Raw genomic sequence first — 22,001 nt, 5'->3', positions numbered from 1 at the left:
TATCATGATCAATGCAATCTTCATGTCCAGTGATCTTCTTGTCATCAAAAGAGACATTGATAGATTCCATGACCACTTTTGTTCTCAAATTATAGACTCTGAAGGCTTTTGTAGAAAGTGGATATCCTACAAAGATTCCCTCATCAGCTTTTAGATCAAACTTGGATAGCTGTTCAGGATGAGTCTTGAGAACAAAACATTTACATCCAAATACATGAAAGTATTTGAGATTTGGCTTCTTGTTCTTCACCATCTCATATGGTGTTTTTCCATGCTTGTTAATGAGTGTTGCATTTTGAGTAAAACAAGCAGTCTGCACAGCTTCAGCCCAGAAATAGGTTGGAAGCTTTGCTTCTTCAAGCATTGTTCGTGCAGCTTCAATTAGAGTTCTATTCTTCCTTTCAACAACTCCATTTTGCTGTGGAGTTCCAGGAGCAGAAAATTCTTGCTTTATTCCATGATTTTTGCAGAACTCTTCCATTATCAAATTCTTGAATTCAGTGCCATTATCACTCCTCAAAATTTTCACAGAATCTTTGATCAATTTATCCAGATGTTTGACATGATCAATCAGGATAGATGCAGTTTCACTTTTTGTGTGCAAGAAATACACCCATGTGTATCTGGTGAACTCATCTACTATGACCAACGCATATTTCTTCTTTGCAATAGACATGACATTCACTGGACCAAATAGATCAACATGAAGTAGATAATAAGGCTCAAGAATTGATGATTCAGTCTTGCTCTTGAACGAAGATTTTCTTTGTTTAGCCTTCTGACATGAGTCACAAAGACCATCAGGAACAAACACTGATTTTGGCAGTCCTCTCACAAGATCTTTCTTGATCAGTTCATTTATCTTGTTGAAGTTTAAATGAGAGAGTTTCTTGTGCCAATTCCAGCTTTCTTCAGTTGAGGCTCTACTCACTAAACAGATTGCAGAACCATCAGAACTTGTTGAAAGCTTAGCTTCATAAATGTTACCACGCCTGAATCCCTTCAGAACAATTTTTTCTTTAGATTTACTAACTATTTCACAATGTTCTGCAAAGAAATCAACATGATAACCTCTGTCACAGATTTGACTTATACTCAGTAAGTTGTGTTTAAGTCCTGAGACTAGAGCTACATCTTTAATGATGACATTCCCAAGATTGATATTGCCATATCCCAAAGTTTTTCCAATGTTGCCATCTCCATAAGAAACACTTGGGCCAGCTTTCTCCACAAAGTCTGATAGCAGGGCCTTATTTCCAGTCATGTGTCCTGAACATCCACTGTCCAGAACTAAAATATTTTTCCTGTTGCCCTGCAATCAAAAAGACCACTAATTATTAGTTTTAAGGACCCAGACTTGCTTGGATCCTTTGGCCTTTTTAGGTTTGTTAACATTTGCAGCGGATTTAACATCAGATTTTATGTTAACAGTTTTCTTATCAGAACTTATACTAGAAGGAACAACAGAAACTTTCTTTAAAGAAGGTTTTATTTGATAATAATCATAGTACAAACTATGATATTCCTTACAAGTATAAATGGAATGCCATAAACTACCACAATGAAAACAAGGATTTTGTGGTTTGTATCTAACAGACTGACTCTTAACTCCTGACTTTGTAGATAAGGAGTTAATATTCTTATTCTTCCTGCAAAAAGAAGCCAGATGGTTAGAACTTCCACAGTTATAACATGCTTTCCTAGGAGCATCAGGAACAGATTTATAGTTATTGCTTTTATTCACACCTTCCTTTCCATTCCTGTTTTTCCTAGGTGATTTTACCTTGTTTGCATTCTTAACATCTTTCAGCTTATGCTTAAGCTGCTTCTTTGTCATTAAGCCTATGTTAACTTCAGCTGTCTTTTCCTGTTTTAGTTTGTCAGAAGCTAATTCCTTTTTAACTTCTGATTTCTCAGTTTCGGATTTTTCAGTTACAAACTTAACAGGTTTTAACTTCGGCTTTTGCTTATCAACAGGCTTAATTTCTTCAGTTCCTTTTTCATTATTTTCTTCATAACCTAAGCCCTCTTTCCAGTTTCCACTGCTCAGCAAATTTTGAGTTGTTTTGCCAGAGTTAGTCCAAGTTCTGATAATCTCTCTCTCCTTTTCTAACTCAGTTTTTAGAGATTCATTCATTTTTAGCACTTCATCCCTAACATAAAAAGCATCATCTCTATCCTTCTGAGTTTGATGAAACATGACTAACTCTTTTTCTAAGAAATTGTTTCTTTTCTTAAAAGCAAGATTTTCAGAAGTTAATCTTTCACATGTTAAAGTTTGATCTCTATAACTAACAAACATGGTTTTAAGATATCTTCTCAACTCATTAATATCATCAGTATGAAAAGCATAAGTAGTCTGAGGTACCTTTGTTTCAGCAGTTTCAGAACTGCTCTCAGAACTTGATTTTTCAGCATTTGCCATCAATGCATAGTTCTCCTCACTTTCAGAGTCTGAGGTGTCTGTCCAGCTTTTCTGCTTTGTGACAAGAGCTTTGCCTTTGTCATTCTTGGTCTTCTTGCACTCAGGAGATATGTGGCCTTTCTCGCCACAATTATAACATTTAACATTAGCATAATCTCCTCTGTCAGACTTTCCTCCTTTTCCTTCAGATCTTCTGAAATTCTTCTTATCAGAACTTATGCCTTTCCTGGAAAACTTCTTTCCCTTCCTGAACTTCCTGTATGCAATCTTTGTGATTCCTTTCACCATAAGAGCACACAGCTTCATCATCTCCTCATCAGCATCAGTTTCAGGCAAGCTTTCAGAATCTGAGTCATCATCACTCTCAGAACTTGATGACTCAGTATCAGATTTTATGATAAGAGCTTTACCCTTATCTTTCTTTGAGGAAGGTGGTTTGGGGGATTCCTCTTCAACCTTGAGAGCAACTGTCCTTGACTTTCCTCCTTTTCTCTTGCTTCTTTGTTCCATCTCAAGTTCATGAGTCTTGAGCATTCCATAGATTTCATCAAGAGTTGTTTCATCAAGATTGTAGTTGTCTCTTATTGTTGTTGCCTTCAAATCCCAACATTCAGGAAGAGCTAACAGGAATTTGAGGTTTGTATCTTCAAGATCATACTCCTTATTAACCAATGACAAGTCATTCAAGAGTTTGACAAATCTTTCATACACATCAGTCAATGACTCATTAGTCCTAGAGTCAAAGTGTTCATACTCTTGAGTGAGTATTGTCTTCCTGTTCTTCTTAACTGTTTCAGTTCCTTGACACCTTGTCTCCAGTGCATCCCATATCTCCTTAGCAGTCTTGCAGTTGATTACCCTGTTTGACATTACATTATCAATGGCACTATGCAATAAGTGACGTACCTTGGCATCCTTAGCAATAGATGCTATATCTTCAGCAGTGTAATCATTCTTTTCCTTTGGTACGGTCATTGCTGCTTCACCTGGAACTACAACAGCGAGCTTGGTAGGTTTGTGAGGCCCTTCCCTGATTCTATCAAGGTATTCTGGATCTGTTGCTTCCAGAAACATGGTCATCCTTACCTTCCATATGGGATATTCAGATGGTCTCAATATGGGAACTCTGATAGTCTCATATCGACTCTGAATTGATGTCTTTGATGATTCCTCAGTTTTGGTAGGCTTAGTTGGAGTTTCTGTGTCAGACATGACTGTGTTTGGATCTTTAACTGTATGTGTGTTAACAGATAGCTCTGATACCACTTGATAGGTCACACTTTCACTGTAGAGGGGGTGAATACAGTGTTTATCACAATCAAATCAAACTTCAATAACTTATGTAACAAAAAACAAACTTTATTTAAACAATAAACTCTGTTACAATCTGGAACTGTTATCTCTCAGTGATGAACAAAATATCACGAGAGCTGCTAGAGTTATACTAAATAATATTCTCGATAATGATAACACTTTTAGTGTAAACCCTATGTCTGTGTTTATGTACTACACAGTTACAAGATATTCGCTAATTGATATGGAATATAATTCTGCTTCCTAAAATATATCAATCAGATATCTTCTATTCCAAGTATTCCATTCTTCACGGAATTCCTTCTTCATGCATATCTCTTCTTATGTTTATCTTGATCTTCTTAACTTTAATCAGCTACTGTCCTTATCTGATCGTCCTTCAGCACTTAAGTTCTGATATCTATCTCCTGATAACATAAGTACTGATATCCCTTAAGTTCTGACTTCCAGTATAAGTACTGATCAGTTAAGTACTGATTTGTTCTGTTCAAATAAGATCTGAAATCTAAACATAAAACATATTAGCCATGACATTATCAAATATATCTAACACACTACCCGGAGCATTTCGATCGAAAGGCTACGAATGGGTGGTTGCCGAAGCATTGACAGGGTCAAACAGTTATAATGGTGTTTCCATCGAATGAAGTATCTCGTAACTTCATTTCCTTTAAAATATATTTCAAAGATTGAATCTATTCAAGTCTTAACTTGTGGTCTCATCTATGGGACGAACTTTTGAAACTTATTATACTTTGAACAGTGGTAGTTCTAGTAGTTTTCTAAAAATGGTATAAGTATAGTGAAGTAATTGGTAACTTCATCTTCCCTTAAACTTATATCCAGTAAGTAATTACCTTACACTTGATAAAGGATTCTAGTAAGTTATCCATTTAGATACTTGCTTTATTGTTTACACTATATATTATCTTGCGAGCTGTAATGCTCACTCTTGCTTCATTTCTTCATCACACAATAACAGTTATGGAAGATGGCCAGACTCAAGCAGACCCAGCGCAAGCGCATGGGAAGCGTCCCGCGTCTTCCCGTTGATATCGTAGCTGCTATAGCTGCAGAGGTAGATCTATTTGTAGATCAGGCATTCTGCTTTAGGGAATCAATTATGTATAATTATAAACTTGTGACAGATAATGGAAATTAACTGTAAACTTATTAAGTAATTATTTTGGGTTGTAATAACTTTTAAATTGTGGATGTAAGGATTTGTACTTATTTCAATTTCATCTCTGAGACTATAACGTGTTGTGCTGTGTGTGAGTGTGGGGTCACATCATGAGGTTATTTATTATTAATTAAGTTAAGTGATATTGTGGAAAGAAAGACTGTGACAACCCGGATCCCCGACCCCGGATCTGGGGGTGTTATAGAAATGGTATCAGAGCTAAGCGTTATAAACCTCAAAGATGATGCAACGATATAATAATAAACTCACAAAGATAATAAGAACTCTTGCCAAGTTCATAGTCGGACTACTTAAAGTAGTACTAATAGTTAAAACCCTTACGTGAACCCTTATAAGTATCATGATAGTAACTTAGCTCGTTTAATGTGTAGGCTCATGAGATAGAGGACCCAGAGATGTTCGAGCGTGAGCATGATGAGGCACTGCTAGATGCTGAGGATCAGGAGGAGCCTGAGATGGAGGAGGAGGAGGACCCCTCAGAGGAGTCAGAGACAGAGGTTATTGCGAGTTCAGATGAGAAGGACCCGGATGAGGTCCTAGTAGCTGAGGAGCATGTCGGAGCTATGGTAGAGTACACTGGTACCCCTTTACCCTCACTCCCGGTGGTCAGAGCTCCTACCCCTCCACCACTATCTTGGAGACCCTATGATGACAGCTCAAAGACCCATACTCCCGAGCCTAGGCAGACCGAGGAGGCACCCCCAGCGGCTCCGGATTCACCACCTCTCGACCCTACCTATAGGCAGTCTTTGTTAGATCACGGCTATGTTCAGGATGTACTGAGGACTCGAGTGGCTGTTGCTGAGGCCCGGCTGGATGAGGTCAGGAGGGGGTTGGATGCGGAGAGGGCGGGTAGGCGTGCCCGAGCTTATGATTCTAGGGCTACTATACCCCGATCCTTGAGGAGGGAGCTGACGGGGATAGAGGTCATGACTCGTGCGAGACTCCGATCACTCCAGGGGGACAGGAACGGCAGGATATCTGGGAGGCAGGCTGACTACATCTTCCGTCGTGCGATGGAAAGGGTACGGGAGCTGACCCGCTCCGGTGTGTGATTCGGGACCGGTGATGGGGTAGTCTAGTCGTCTAGTTAGTCGAGGCCATGGTAAGAGCCAATTTTCCGGGATAGTTGACTTGTATATAGCATCCATTTCTCTGACTAGACAGATAGACTCTTGTGTATCACTTTTGGGCAGATGACTGTAGAACTGTTGTACTTTTGACCAAATCAAACTATGTATTTCTCGCATTATGTATATATTTTTTTCCTTTCAGTTCAGTTCCTTAGTGACGAGATCACTGTTTTTATCATTATTATTACTGCACTTCTTATTAGAACTGTCATAATATAATAGAATTGCGAGATACATTCTCCCCCTTTATAGAACTGTGCAAGGCACAATTTTATGTATGATTGTGACCTAACGTTGAATTTCCCAAAAATTTATCAGTATCATGCCGCCAAGAAAAATTGGAACTAGGGCGAACCCTGGATCTGAGGACTAGGGAAGCCATAACCAGGCCGGTAGGAACCAAGAACACAGTGAAGAGGAAGATGAGGATTATGTTGAACAGGATGACTCCCTGTATGAAGAGGAGGAGGAAATATATGATGTTGAAGGATTTGAGATCGAGGCTGAAGAAGGAGAGACTGAGGTTGAGCAACCAGTACCAAACCCAGGCATGGATCCCATAGGACAGTTCATGCAACTACTAAGGCAGAACTTGGAACGTCAACCCAACCCACCCCCTCAAGGAAATAACAATGATATGGCAAACTCTTTCAGAGCTTTCAAGTCCCTTAAGCCCCCTGAGTTCCATGGATCAGCCGACCAAGTTGAGGCAAGGGCATGGCTAAAGGAAATGGAGAAATCCTTTGAGATTCTGAGTACCGATGAGGCACAAAAGACTGTATTTGCTACCTACCTTCTGAAAGGAGAGGCCAACTACTGGTGGGAGGCCAAGAAAAACATGGAGACAGATGCTATTATAACCTGGGAGAGATTCAGTTAGTTGTTTTTGGGAAAGTATTTCCCGAGGTTTATGCAGAACCAGATGGAGCTCAAGTTCTTGGAGCTAAAGCAGAATAACTTATCTGTAGCAGAGTACAAAGCAAAATTTACTAAGTTATCAAGGTTTGTGCCGGAGTTTGTGAGCACCGAGGAAAAGAAAGCTAGGAGGTTTCAGCAGGGACTGAAACCGTGGATTCAGAAAAGGGTGGCAATCCTTGAGCTTACTGATTATGCCACTCTGGTGCAAAAGGCAATAATTGTAGAAGCCGGAAGTGAACAGATGCAGAAGGAAAGAGAGAAAAGGGAATAAAGAGGAAAAGTATGAGCATGGGTGGAGGTTCCACAGGAGGGAGCTTCCCAACTAGATTTAATCGAGGAGTAGTGTCCCTACCGGGAAAGAACACTGGGTTTAAGCGGCCAATGAGTGTGAATGTGAGCCAGAGCGGCCAAAAGTCAAGAATGTCCTATTCCAACCAGTCTCGACCCCCATTGCCAGCCTGTAACACTTGTGGAAGGATGCATTCTGGGGAGTGTAAGGGAAAGCCAGTAACCTGCTTTAAGTGTGGACAAGTGGGCCATTATTCCCACAAATGCCCTTCGTCAGCCCCTGCCGTCATTCCAACCACCACTTGTCATCAGTGTGGACGCCCGGGTCATTGGAAGAGGGAATGCCCAATAAACAAACCAGCAGCTTCAGGAGCAAGCAGAGCTGCTTCTAACAAGCCACCTATTGCGAGGACTTTTAACATAACAGTCCAAGATGCTATGAAAGACTCAGATGTGATAGCAGGTACCCTTTCTCTAAATTCAGTCAATGCAAATGTTTTATTTGATTCTGGAGCAACTAAATCTTTTATATCAAAGGACTTTGCACATGAATTAAGACTTAAGGCTGAACCCTTGATAGAACCCTTACAAGTACAAATAGCCAACCATGAAATTATTCCTGTTAACCAGATTCACCCCGCCTGTGAGTTAGGCATAGGGGAACAATCTTTTAGTGTTGACATGATTCCTTTTAAATTAGGGGAGTTTGATGTAATTTTAGGAATGGACTGGCTATCTAGCAATGATGCTCAGATAGACTGTAAAGGGAAGAAAGTTAAGTTGAATATCCCAGGGAAGAAAGAAGTCATATTTAGAGGAAAGAGGCAGACGCATAAATTTTTGACCATGGCCCAGGCCAATAAGATGCTACGAAAAGGAAATGAGGCTTACCTGGCCTATGTGGTGGACACACAGAAGGAGGTGCCCAACTTGCAAGATATTCCGGTAGTCAATGAATTTGAAGATGTCTTCCCACAAGACCTTCCGGGATTACCACCCGATAGAGTGATTGAATTTGCTATTGAGTTGGCCCCAGGGGCGGCGCCAGTTTCAAAGGCACCTTACCGGTTAGCCCCATTAGAATTGAAAGAATTAGCTACCCAATTGCAGGAACTTTTGGATAAGGGTATGATAAGACCCAGTTTGTCTCCGTGGGGAGCACCAGTGTTATTTGTTAAGAAGAAAGATGGGAGCATGAGGCTGTGCATCGACTACCGAGAGTTGAACAAGCTAACCATAAAGAACAGGTACCCGTTACCTAGAATAGACGATCTGTTCAACCAGTTAAAGGATGCTGTTTAATTTTCCAAGATTGACCTGAGAACTGGATATCACCAACTAAAGATTAAACCCGAAGATATTCCCAAGACCGCGTTCCGTACCAGGTATGGGCACTATGAGTTCTTGGTAATGTCCTTTGGATTAACCAACGCCCCAGCGGCTTTCATGGATTTAATAAACATAGTATTCAAGAAGTACTTGGACAAGTGGGTGATAGTTTTTATCGATGATATTTTAATCTACTCAAGGACCGAGGCAGAATATGCAGAGCATTTGAGGATAGCTCTAGGAATACTCAGAGAGGAACAGTTATTTTCCAAATTCTCGAAGTGTAAATTCTGGCGGAATGAAGTACAGTTTTTAGGACATGTGATCAATAAAGAAGGAGTATTGGTCGACCCCTCCAAGATAGAGGCGATCTCAAATTGGGAAAGGCCAACCACACCCACAGAGGTAAGGAGTTTCATAGGATTGGCCGGCTACTATCGTAGATTTGTACAGGACTTTGCGAAGATCGCAGCCCCTTTGACACGACTTACTCGTAAGACAGAGAAGTTTGAATGGACGGAAAAATGCGAGAATAGTTTTCAAGAATTAAAGAAAAGGTTGGTAACGGCCCCGGTGTTGGTATTGCCGGACGGAAAGGGAGATTTTGTGATATATAGTGACGCGTCGCACAAAGGATTAGGGTGTGTGCTTATGCAGCACGGTAAGGTGATTGCGTATGCGTCGAGACAACTGAAGGAATACGAGATTAGATATCCTACTCATGACCTTGAGCTCGCGGCAATAGTTTTTGCCTTAAAGATTTGGAGGCACTACTTGTATGGAGAGAAGTGCGAGATTTTCACAGACCATAAGAGCCTCAAGTACATATTTACGCAGAAAGAGCTCAACATGCGCCAGAGGAGATGGTTAGAACTAATCAAGGACTATGATTGTGAGATTCTCTATCATCCAGGGAAAGCCAATGTGGTGGCTGACGCCCTTAGCAGGAAGGAAAAGCTCAAAATGATAATGACTTCGGAAGAATTAATAAGGGATTTTGAGAGAATGGAAATAGAAGTAAAGGTAACCGGAGCCGGAACTGAAAAGCTGTTTGAGCTCTCGATGCAGCCAGAGTTATTGGAAAAGATTAGATTGTGCCAAGAGAAAGTAATGAATAAAGACAGAGAGTCAATGACTGGAGAAGAGATCTACACTGAGAGAGATGATAAAGGGATAATGAGGTACTCCTACCGGATCTGGGTTCCGAATGTTCAAGAGCTTAAAGACGAGATTTTGTATGAAAGCCATAGTTCAAGGTATTCCATTCACCCGGGAAGCACCAAGATGTATAGGGATTTGAAGGAATATTACTGGTGGCCCAACATGAAGAGGGACGTAGCAGAATGGGTAAGCAAATGTTTGACTTGCCAAAGAGTAAAGGCAGAGCACCAGAAACCCAGTGGACTTTTACGACCCCTGGAGATTCCCGAATGGAAATGGGAACAGATAGCCATGGATTTTGTTGTCGGCTTACCAAGGACAAAAGCCAATCATGATGCCATATGGGTAATTATAGACCGACTGACAAAGTCAGCTCATTTCATTCCTATCAATGAGAGATACACGGTCGATAGACTGGTGGACATTTACCTTAAAGAAATAGTGACGCGACATGGAGTCCCAGCGTCCATTGTCTCAGACCGAGACCCCAGGTTCAACTCCAGATTTTGGAGGAGCTTTCAAGAATGTGCGGGGACCAAGTTAAATATGAGTATCGCTTACCATTCCCAAACGGATGGGCAGAGTGAAAGGACCATCCAGCCACTAGAGGATATGTTGAGAGTCTGTGCAATAGACTTTAAAGGAAGCTGGGATGATTACTTGCCATTGATCGAGTTTTCTTATAACAATAGCTTTCATGCCAGCATCGGAATGTCGCCTTATGAGGCCCTGTACGGAAGAAGGTGTCGATCTCCCTTATACTGGGATGAAGTAGGAGAGCGGAAGATGCTCGGACCCGAAGTGGTCCAAAGGACCAAAGACATAGTGGATCTAATCAGAGGATGGCTGGTAGCAGCCCAAGACAGACAGAAGAAATATGCAGACCTAGCCCGAAAGGACAAGGAGTATGAAGTAGGGGACTTAGTACTGCTAAAAGTATCCCCTTGGAAGGGATTAATGAGGTTCGGAAAGAAAGGGAAACTAAGCCCAAGATACATTGGACCTTTTGAGATACTAAGACGGATTGGGAAGTTGGCTTACGAGCTAGCCTTACCCCCGAACCTACAACAAGTTCATAATGTGTTCCATGTGTCAATGCTAAGGAAGTATCATCGGGATGCCAGACACATAGTGGAGTACAAGCAGGTGGATATGCAACAAGATCTGACTTACGTGGAAAAACCAGTAAAGATTATGGATAAGAAGGAGCAGGTGCTTCGGAACAAAGTGATCAAGCTAGTCAGAGTGCTATGGCAGAATCATAATGTGGAAGAATTAACTTGGGAACTAGAGAGCGCAATGCTAGAAAAGTACCCCCATTTGTTTTCTATTTGATTCCGGGACGGAATCCTTTTAAGGAGGGGAGACTGTAATAACCCCAAAATTTTGAACTTTTTGTAACCCTTATGAATAGTATTTTTGCTGATTATGCTAAATAAGAAAACTTTTCATGCCACACTATGTAGGGGTTCTTCTATTGTTATTCTGAGATCTTACTAGTACTCTACATGGTATATAAGTGTATGTAAAGATTGTCAGAATCCAAATTCGAACACTTTGATTTATCCCGAAAATCCACCAGATACCGAAAGAATTGAGTATAAGGTAACAAGATAAAAAGGATTTAAATTCAAGGATTATAATAGAGGATCATAAAAGGAATATAATGTATTGACAAAGGTTAAGGAAACCCAAGTAATAAGATCCCGGGTATGGTCCCTCAAATGATAAACGAGAACGAAAGTTAAGCAAACCGTATAACAGATCAGTGGTCATTAGCCAAGTAATTAGGAGCTAATCAAAGAGGTTAGTGATGATGATGTCACCACACCAACAAAAAGAGGACAAGTGTGGGAAGATGACATACGAAAATGACATAAGCATGACCAAAGGGAAGGAAGTGTTGGTTGATTATAAACCACACAAAATTTATCATTGTTAAAAGGTAATTTAGCAAAATAAAAGGCAAAACAACCAACAAAACAATTCATAACACAAAAACACAAAGTTGACCTTCATTTCCAACAAGAAGCTCTCGGCCTTTATTGTTAGGGCGAAAACACGCGCTAATATTCACGCAAGTATACGCGTTCGCAAGTAATATAGAATACTTTCTAGTTCGTTCCCACAGAGACTCAGACTAATTATTGTTTAATTAAACTCACGCACCAACGTATGATTACTTCTCAATGTTAAGACACTAACACTTAGAATTGTTGACTAAATATTAACTACAATTAATTACTTAGTTTATCACTTAAATAACACTTCAATTAACAATATTAAAACACTCATGAGATCACAACTTCATTATTACTTCCTTCAATAGTTATTATTATTACCTTAGCATGTGACAGCGATGATATTAATCGAATAACACGAAACTGATAAAAGCCAACTTTCATTGTACTCATACCATTCTACCAAGCATCCACAATTGAGATAGAAGTTGAATAGGCATCAATTATGTTGAGTTCCTATATGTCTACAGAAATTGACAACACAACGATTTAAGCATAAGTTATTCCTTTTGATTACACATGGCGAATAAAACTGTTAGAGTTACCCATTAATCATGCACATCATACATGAACCTATGCTAGCATGGCAAGTTCTAAATCTCAAGATCCACCGTCGCTTCACAAGAGATTAACACCCTATCTTATATGTTCGCGACGTACATAAGACGAATATGCACAACCAATACTAGATATCATACAATCATCACACACTAAAGTATTAAACAATTAACTAAAGAATTCCATAGTAAATCCGTTGTGACCCCATGATCACGATTAGCCCATAATAGCACTTATCGTCATCATGGGTTCATATGAAATCATGATAAATAAACACAAGAAAATAATAACTAAACTAATTATATTAAATCAGAGTACGTCACAAGAGTAATTAAGTTCAAAGTAAGAAAACTAGCATCCAACGTTACAACGAAATAAGAATCATAAGAAAATATGCTTCCTCTTCGTTGCTGTGTGCTAAAACGGTCTTCTTCCTTATCTCATTCGCTCCTTGCTTAATACCACGATCCAACCTCGTGAAAACGTCTCTAAATCTACTTATATAATAGTCCCATAAAACTCAGATTACATAAAAGTGCAAGCCAAACAGAAGTAGAAGTCCTAAAATAATTTATCTTTTTCCCGACCCTGCGCGGCCGCTCAGCATAGCTGAGCGGGCGCTCAGCATAGCTGAGCGGGCGCTCAGCATAGCTGAGCGGGCGCTCAGCTTTCTGCACGGCCGCTCAGCTTTCTGCGCAGCCGCTCAGCATAGCTGAGCGGGCGCTCAGGACCCTACTGGAAAAATCCTGTGTTTGCTCCGTTTCTTCGCCGTAATCTGCCCCTTTCTTTCCTCTCGCAATGGTGAACACATGCCAAGGCTTATTCTTGATGATTACTCCTCCGAAATGCAACTAATACCCTGAAATACATAAATACTAAAAAAACGCATCAAATACACAAAATACTTGATTTCAAGGCACCAATTTAAGCCATTTTAAGATGTTCTAAGTGGTATAAAATGCCACTTATCACACCCCCAAACTTAAATCGATGCTTGTCCTCAAGCGTCACAGACTCAAAAACAAATAAAAACATGCATGAATGCAATCTATATGAAAATGCAGCGATCCCCCTTACTACGAACAAACCAACCAAATTGCAACATCTCAACAAATGCAGTTAGGCGACTAAAGATCAATAAACTCATGCAAACGAACATACAGCCAGAAATGTGGTGGGTGCAGATGCTTAACAGATATGCTTCGGAACTAGATCAATTATTATGACTCAACCATCATCAAGGTAATCACATGATTATACAAAGAATAAAAATTCTAGGCACAAAGTAACATATAACACTACAAGAATTCTGGAGCTTATTACGTAATCATGCTTTTTATTCACAACAACAATGCTTATTTGACCGTGCAATGAGTGAGGTCCACAAAAGACTTATACAATGGTATCCATGTAGCGAGCGTTAGGTTAGCGGATCCCAGACTCTAAAAGCCTTAGGTCACTAGGCACAAAGTCCCCTAAGAACTTAATAACTCGAATACCAAAGAGCCCACTCGTGATAAATTATGCATAAACACCACAAATTTTTTTTTTTTTTTTTCTTTTTTTCTATATTTTTTTTCTATATTTTTTTTCTTTTTTTTTTCAAAATTTCTGAGCAAGTGCGTTTCGCTCCATCTTGCTCAACCCTAGACTACTCGCATAACATGCGACCGGCTACTAGCCATTTGACGCCTAGCCACAACTAGCAACAAATTCCATTTTTACTCCATTTTTTCTTTTTCATGCCTTTATCACTAAGAACCTATTATCGAATTCTAAGCATAATAAATAGATTAACCTCGAAAACAATCAGATCATAACAACAATCTAGCCCTTAAGCATTCTCTAAGACTTAGTGAAAATACAAGTGCTTCTAGCATGCATATCAACCTACACGACTTAATATCACTTTAATGCTATCACTACACTTACATCAATATCACAAATCAGTCGATAAATCATCGCAAAAGGGATCATGGCATATGCATGAGCTACATGACATGATAAACAAATAAAGCTATAAATAAAAAAATAAAAAAAACTATATGGCAAAAATTATGCAAATATATGAACTAAACTATCATGAATATGCAACTATATGACACACACAAAATATTCCTTAACTACCACCCCCAAACTTAAAATCTTCACTGTCCCCAGTGAAGGTAGTAGAAAGGAACACAGGGTATACCTACTCGGAGTCATCATCATCATCACCCTCAGTGGGTGGAGTATCAGGCGGCGGGTATGCAGAGTCCTCACCAAAAACTGGCCACTGGATATCAGCTCCAAGGCCCCGAAAAGCAGTCCCTAACGCAAGGGTGAGCTCCTGAGCAAACTTGCTCTGTGTCTCGTACATGGCATCCATCCGCCGTGAAAGCACCCTCCTGAGCTCTCGAAGAACCAGCTTCATCACACCTAGGCCTAGCCATAGTAGCACCTCGTGCTGGACGCCCTCCTAGAAGACGATAACCCAGCCCATGCTCCTCGGGCTCACCATCGGTCCACTCCTGCATCCCATTCAGAGTCCCAGAATCAATCGGAGCGGCCGACAACTGCAACTGCTCATGAGCCGGCCAGTTCACTCCCACTGCTCGGCAAAGCTTCGTGATCGTGGATGCATAAGGGATGTTCATGTGCTTAGCTCCCCTCAAAAACTTCAAAATTCCTTGGTAGATAAACTCACCAAGGTCCACATAGTACTCCTCATTAAGAATTCCCCACAACAACTGTACTCTCTCAACTGTGACCTCGTGTGCATGCGAAGAAGGAAAAATATTAGCACAAATAAATGCATTCCATGCATGGGCATACCTGTTCATAGCGATCACCGGGAAGTGACGATACTCATTAGTGCCGGTCTTGAAGGTCCAAACTGTGCCCGGCCTACAGAGAGTAGCACAAATCAAATCCAAGTCGAAATCCTCAGCAGTCTTCTCATTCCAGTTCTCCTCCTCGGGCTTTCGCGCTCGCTACCCAATCACACGGCGAATCACCACTGGGTGATAATCAACCGTCAGCCCTCGGACCACAGAAAACCCATTCTTCTCGGCCTTCGCATTCGCATAGAACTCGCGAACCACGCTCATCGGCACTGCTTCGGGCGGCTCACAAAAAGCTATCCACCCCTTCTCTGCAATCATAGGTAGCAACTCACCATCCCTCCCCGATGGTAAAAACCCTCCTCTCTCCTTCAGAATCGGCTTCCCCAAAAGCCTAGTGTACTCCTCCTCCGCAGCTCTGTCATTCAACCGAGGCCTTGCAGCAGTACCCCTCGATGAATCAGCAGTAGGGACTGTGCTGCTGCTATCAATAGTTCGTGCTCTCTTGGGTGCCATTGAATCTTGAATAAAAGTGTTTAAGAACTGAGTTTTTGTGTTTGGGAGAGAGTTTGAGTGTAAAAAGTTTGTGGGGAATGTGTAGGATAAGTGTATGTATATATAGGGTATGGATTACGTTAAAATTAGATAAAGAGTGGGGTTGAGGGTTGAAATCATGGGGTATTAGGAAAAGAAGTCGTGGGTTTATGGGCTGTGATTGGTTTTTTAATTTTCTGATTTTTTTTTCTGAACTAAAAAAAAAATCTGGCAGTTGACCCCTGAGCGGTCGCTCAGCGGCGCTCAGGGGGTCACTGAAAAAAAAAAAATTCAGTCCCGTTTTTCTGATTATTTTTGTGTTTTTGGATAGGTTATTAACTTCTAAGGGTTCCTGTAACAACAAATCATGGGTTGCCTCCCATGCAGCGCTTCTTTTTCGTCATTAGCTTGACATTGCGTACCTTTCTCAAGTAGTCAATAAAATGGCACTAACCACTTCTCGGTTTGCCATGTCCCCATTGTAGTGCTTCAACCGCTGACCATTAACCTTAAATGCTTGGTCCAGATCATTCTCAAAAATTTCCACCGCTCCATGTGGAAACACAGTTTTGACAATAAAAGGTCCAGACCACCTTGATTTCAACTTCCCAGGAAAAAGTCGGAGACGAGCGTTGAATAAGAGAACTTGTTGCCCCGACACGAATAACTTAGGATGTAGCTTCCTATCGTGCCACCTCTGCACCTTTTCCTTGTACATTTTATTATTCTCGTACGCTTGAAGTCGGAATTCATCAAGTTCATTAAGCTGAAGCATTCTCTTCTTACCAGCTGCATCTAAATCCAGGTTCAACTTTTTCAACGCCCAGTAGGCCTTATGCTCAAGCTCCGCAGGTAAATGATATCCTTTACCGTACACCAACTGAAACGGGGACATACCAAGTGGAGTTTTGTATGCTGTTCTGTAAGCCCAAATAGCTTCATCGAGCTTTAAAGACAAATCCTTCCTTGACAGACAAACAACCTTCTCTAGAATGCGCTTGATCTCTCTGTTAGACACTTCCGCTTGACCATTTGTTTGTGGATGATAGGCAGTAGCAACTCGATGTTTCACATTATAATGCTGCATCATAGAAGTGAACTTACGGTTGCAGAAATGCGACCCTTCATCGCTTATGATTACCCGAGGTGTTCCAAACCTTGTGAAAATCTGCTTATGAAGAAAATTCAGCACTGCCTTTGCATCATTTGTCGGTAGAGCTTTGACTTCTATCCATTTTTAGACATAATCGACTGCCAGCAAGATGTACTGATTATTGCAGGATGAGACAAAAGGCCCCATGAAATCGATTCTCTAAACATCAAAGACCTCGACTTCAAGCATCACATTTAACAGCATCTCATCATTTCTCGTCAAATTTCCCACTCTTTGGCAACGATCACACCTTAAAACAAACTAATGAGCATCCTTAAACAAAGTAGGCCAAAAAAAACCTGCTTGCAGAATACCAGCTACCATCTTCTCACCACCATAGTGTCCACCATAAACTGTGGAGTGGCAGTCTCATAATATCCCCTCCGTCTCACAGAACGGGATACATCTCCTGATGATCTGGTCAGCTCCCTGTCTAAACAAATATGGTTCATCCCACATATACCACTTCACCTCATGCAGAAACTTCTTCTTTTGAGCTGAGGTCAAATTAGGAGGCATTATACTGCTGACAAGATAGTTTACAATATCTGCAAACCATGGCTCTTCCTCCTGACTTGCGAACAACAGCTCATCCGGAAAAGATTCATTGATCAATGTCTTATCTTGTGAAGTAGACTTGGGATTCTCCAACCTAGAGAGATGGTCAGCTACTTGATTCTCAGTACCTTTTCGATCCTTGATCTCTAACTCAAATTCCTGAAGTAAGAGCACCCAATGAATGAATCTCGGCTTCGAATTCTTCTTGGAAACCAAATAGCGAATGGCCGCATGATCAGTGAATACTGTCACTTTTATCCCAAGAAGATAAGATCAAAATTTCTCAAAACCAAAGACTATAGCCAAGAGCTCCTTCTCCGTAGTGGTGTAGTTCATTTGGGCCCCATTTAAGGTCTTACTCGCATAGTAGACCACATGAAAGAGATTATTATTGCGCTGCCCTAGAACTGCACCTACCGCATAATCACTCGCATCACACATCATCTCAAACGGCTCTGTCCAATCTGGTGCTGTAATAACTGGTGCAGTGATCAAACTCTTCTTGAGAGTCTCGAATGCCGCCAAACATTCATCATCAAATTTGAAAGGCACATCTTTCTCAAGCAAATTGCACAACGGCTTAGATATCTTCGAAAAGTCCTTGATGAACCACCGATAAAAACCCGCATGACCAAGAAAACTACGGATTCCTTTCACAGAAATAGGTGGTGGAAGATTTTCAATGACTCCCACCTTGGCCTTGTCCACCTCCAGACCCTTGCTAGAGACCTTATGCCCAAGAATAATGCCTTCACGCACCATAAAATAACATTTCTCCCAATTGAGCACCAAATTAGTTTCCACGCACCTTTTGAGTACGGCACGAAGATTATTCAAACATTCATCATACGAATGTCCAAAGACGGAGAAGTCGTCCATGAACACCTCGACATTATTTCCAATCATGTCAGAGAATATAGTCATCATACATCTCTGAAAAGTGGCCGGGGCGCCACATAACCCAAATGAAACTCTGCGAAAAGCAAACATGCCAAATGGACAAGTGAAGGTAGTATTTTCCTGATCCTCTGGTGCAATACAAATCTGATTATACCCTGAATAGCCATCCAGAAGACAATAATACTCATGACCAGCCAACCTGTCAAGCATTTGATCAATGAATGGAAGAGGGAAGTGATCCTTCCTCGTGGCTTTGTTCAACTTTCGATAATCCATGCATACTCTCCATCCTGTAACTGTTCGAGTGGGGATGAGCTCATTCTTCTCATTTGCTACCACAGTGATACCTCCTTTCTTAGGCACACATTGTACAGGGCTCACCCAAGAACTGTCAGAAATAGGATAAATGATGCCTGCATCTAGCCATTTCAGAATTTCTTTCTTCACCACCTCCTTCATGATAGGATTAAGTCTGCGCTGTTGTTCAACAGTCGGCTTACTACCTTCCTCTAACAGAATTTTATGCATACAATATGAAGGGTTGATCCCCTTGATGTCTGCTATGGTACATCCAATAGCTGATTTGAATTCTCTCAAAATCCTTAAGAGCTTGTCTTCCTCACTACCTGAAAGGTCAGATGCAATAATAACAGGTAAAGTAGATGCATCACCTAAAAAAACATACCTCAAGTGTTCAGGTAGTGGCTTGAGCTCCAAGGTAGGTGCTTCCTCTATTGATGGTTTGAGATTTCCTTCAGCATTTTTGAGGTTAGAAGTACCAAGAAATTCAAATGGCATCGACAGCTTTCGCTTCCAGGGAGAAGCATTCAGATATTGTAATTGCTCATTGCCATCTTCATCATCACTGTCAAAATCCCCCACTAAGGCATTTTCCAAAGCATCAGACATTAGCATGCGATCGAGTTCCGAAGTAACCGCAGAATCAATCACATCCACCTTTAAGCACTCCTCATCTTCTGTAGGGAATTTCATTGCCTTGAACACGTTGAAGGTCACATCCTGATCTTGTACCCGCATAGTAAGTTCACCTTTCTGCACATCTATCAAGGTACGGCCAGGAGCCAAGAAAGGCCTTCCCAAGATTATGGGAATCTTCTTATCTTCCTCAAAATCCAGAATAACAAAATCTGCAGGAAAGAAGAGCTTATTCACCTTGACTAGCACATCCTCCACTATGCCCCTTGGGTAAGTAATAGAACGATCAGCCAATTATAGAGACATGTATGTGGGTTTTGGATAAGGCAAATCCAACTTTTTAAAGATCGAAAACAGCATCAGATTGATGCTAGCTCCCAAATCACAAAGGCACTTGTCAAAAGTCAACTTACCAATAGTGCAAGGAATGGTGAAGCTACCTGGATCTTTAAGCTTTGGGGGTAACTTTTGCTGCAGAACAGCGCTGCATTCTTCCGTGAGAGCAACGGTCTCAAGGTCATCCAGTTTCACCTTCCTTGAAAGAATACTCTTCATAAACTTCGCATAACTAGGCATTTGCTCCAGAGCTTCAGCGAAAGGTATATTGATGTGAAGTTTCTTGAACACCTCCAGAAACTTACCGAACTGTTTATCCAGCTTTTGTTGCTGCAATCTCTTAGGGAAAGGTGGTGGAGGATAGAGCTGTTTCTCCCCTGTATTACCCTCAGGCAGAGTGTGTTCAACAGTAGTCTTCCTTGGTTCCGCCGCTTTCTCCTTTTGCTTAGCTTCTTCATCTCTAACTTCAGCTTCTCCTTCTTTTGCCTTTTCAGCATCAGCAACTTTCCCAGACCTTAAGGTAATAGCCTTGACTTGCTCTTTAGCTTCCTTTCTGCCTGGTACTTCCGTGTCACTAGGGAGTGTGTCAGGTTGACGATTTAGCACTGCATTGGCTATTTGACCGATTTGATTTTCCAAGGTCTTGATAGCAACCGCCTGACTCTTGCATAACAGCTTAAGTTCTTCAAAATCAGCACTAGTTGGTGCAGCTGCACTTCCCTGTTGAGGATATGATTTCCTTTGAGCATACTGTTGTGGTTGCTAGAATCCAAGTGGATTAAACTGTTTACTCACACCTTGCTGATATGGTGGCTGAATAGCATTCTGATTATTACCCCAGCTGAAATTTGGATGATTTCTGTTGTGAGGATGATAAGTAGCTGGCACAGGCTGCTGTTGTCGCTGATAATTATTCACATACTAAACATATTCATTGACAAGAGGACACTGATCCGTAGCATGAGAACCTGCACAAAGCTCACAAACCATAGCTATTTGATTAACTCCATATGTAGCTAGAGAATCAACCTTCATCGACAGCTCCTGGAGCTGCGCTGCAATAGCGGTGGCTGCATCGACTTCCAGAATACCTGCTACCTTCCCAGGCATCATCCTCTGAGTTGGGTTTTGATGCTCATTTGCAGCCATAGTCTCGATAAGATTATAACCTCAGTATAGCTTTTAGCCCATAAGGCGCCTCCAGCTGCTGCATCGAGCATGGGCCGAGATTGGGCCCCCAAACCATTATAGAAACCAGTGATCACCATCCAATCAGGCATTCCATGATGTGGACACTTTCTCAACATTTCCTTGTAGCGTTTCCAAGCTTCGCACATAGATTCTGTAGGTTGCTGCGCAAACTGAGTAAGAGCACTCCTCATAGCAGCAGTCTTTGCCATCGGATAAAACTTCACCAGAAACTTTTGCGCAAGATCTTGCAAAGTAGTGATGGACCCAGCTGGTTCAGAATGTAACCAGTCCTTACCTTTGTCCCTCAGTGAGAATGGGAAAAGCCTCGGCTTGATAGCCTCATCAGTCACTCCATTATACTTGAAAGTGCTGCAGATCTCGACAAAATTCCTTATGTGCATGTTGGGGTCTTCAGTCGCGGCTCCTCCAAAAGAAACAGAATTCTGCACCATCTGAATAGTGCCCGGCTTGATTTCAAAGGTGTTAGCTTGAATAGCCGGATAAAGAATGCTTGACTGAATGTCATCAATTTTAGGCCGAGAAAAGTCCATAAGAGCTGGATCAGCCTGAACAATACGATCACCCATGATTACTGGTTCTTTCTGCTCAGTTCCTGAATCCGAATCTTCAAAATCTATCTTTTCTGGAATATCAAGAACTTCGTCTGTCTCCTCAGCTGTATCTAAAGTCCTCCTGCGAGTACGAGAACGAGTTTGCATAAACGCTCACTTAAGTACCTGAAACACAACCAGAAACAATAAGTAACAACTACGTCCTAATCACTGAGTCCTAATAACCAATGATGGTAAGTACATAAACTAAACAAATATGCCGAGTCCCCAGCAGCGGCGCCAAAAACTTGTTAGGGCGAAAACACGCGCTAATATTCACGCAAGTATACGTGTTCGTAAGTAATATAGAATACTTTCTAATTTGTTCCCACAGAGACTCAGACTAATTATTGTTTAATTAAACTCACGCACCAACGTATGATTACTTCTCAATGTTAAGACACTAACACTTAGAATTGTTGACTAAATATTAACTACAATTAATTACTTTGTTTATCACTTAAATAACACTTCAATTAACAATATTAAAACACTCATGAGATCACAACTTCATTATTACTTCCTTCAATAGTTATTATTATTACCTTAGCATGTGACCGTGATGATATTAATCGAATAACATGAAACTGATAAAAGCCAACTTTCATT

The 22,001-nt window shown here is 41.0% G+C and overlaps 1 non-coding gene across 1 annotated transcript; it reads left to right on the top strand.

Annotated features, from left to right (window-relative positions):
* Positions 1–20,868: 20,868 nt before the first annotated feature.
* Positions 20,869–20,975, top strand: LOC141709818 (small nucleolar RNA R71). The gene has a single exon (XR_012570375.1). It is a non-coding gene; the product is annotated as a small nucleolar RNA R71 (small nucleolar RNA).
* Positions 20,976–22,001: the final 1,026 nt, after the last annotated feature.

Source organism: Apium graveolens, chromosome 2, assembly GCF_009905375.1.
Source record: "Apium graveolens cultivar Ventura chromosome 2, ASM990537v1, whole genome shotgun sequence".
In the NCBI taxonomy this organism is placed as follows: domain Eukaryota; kingdom Viridiplantae; phylum Streptophyta; class Magnoliopsida; order Apiales; family Apiaceae; genus Apium; species Apium graveolens.
Note: the sequence above shows the minus strand (reverse complement) of the source record. Positions and strands in the feature narration are given on the sequence as shown.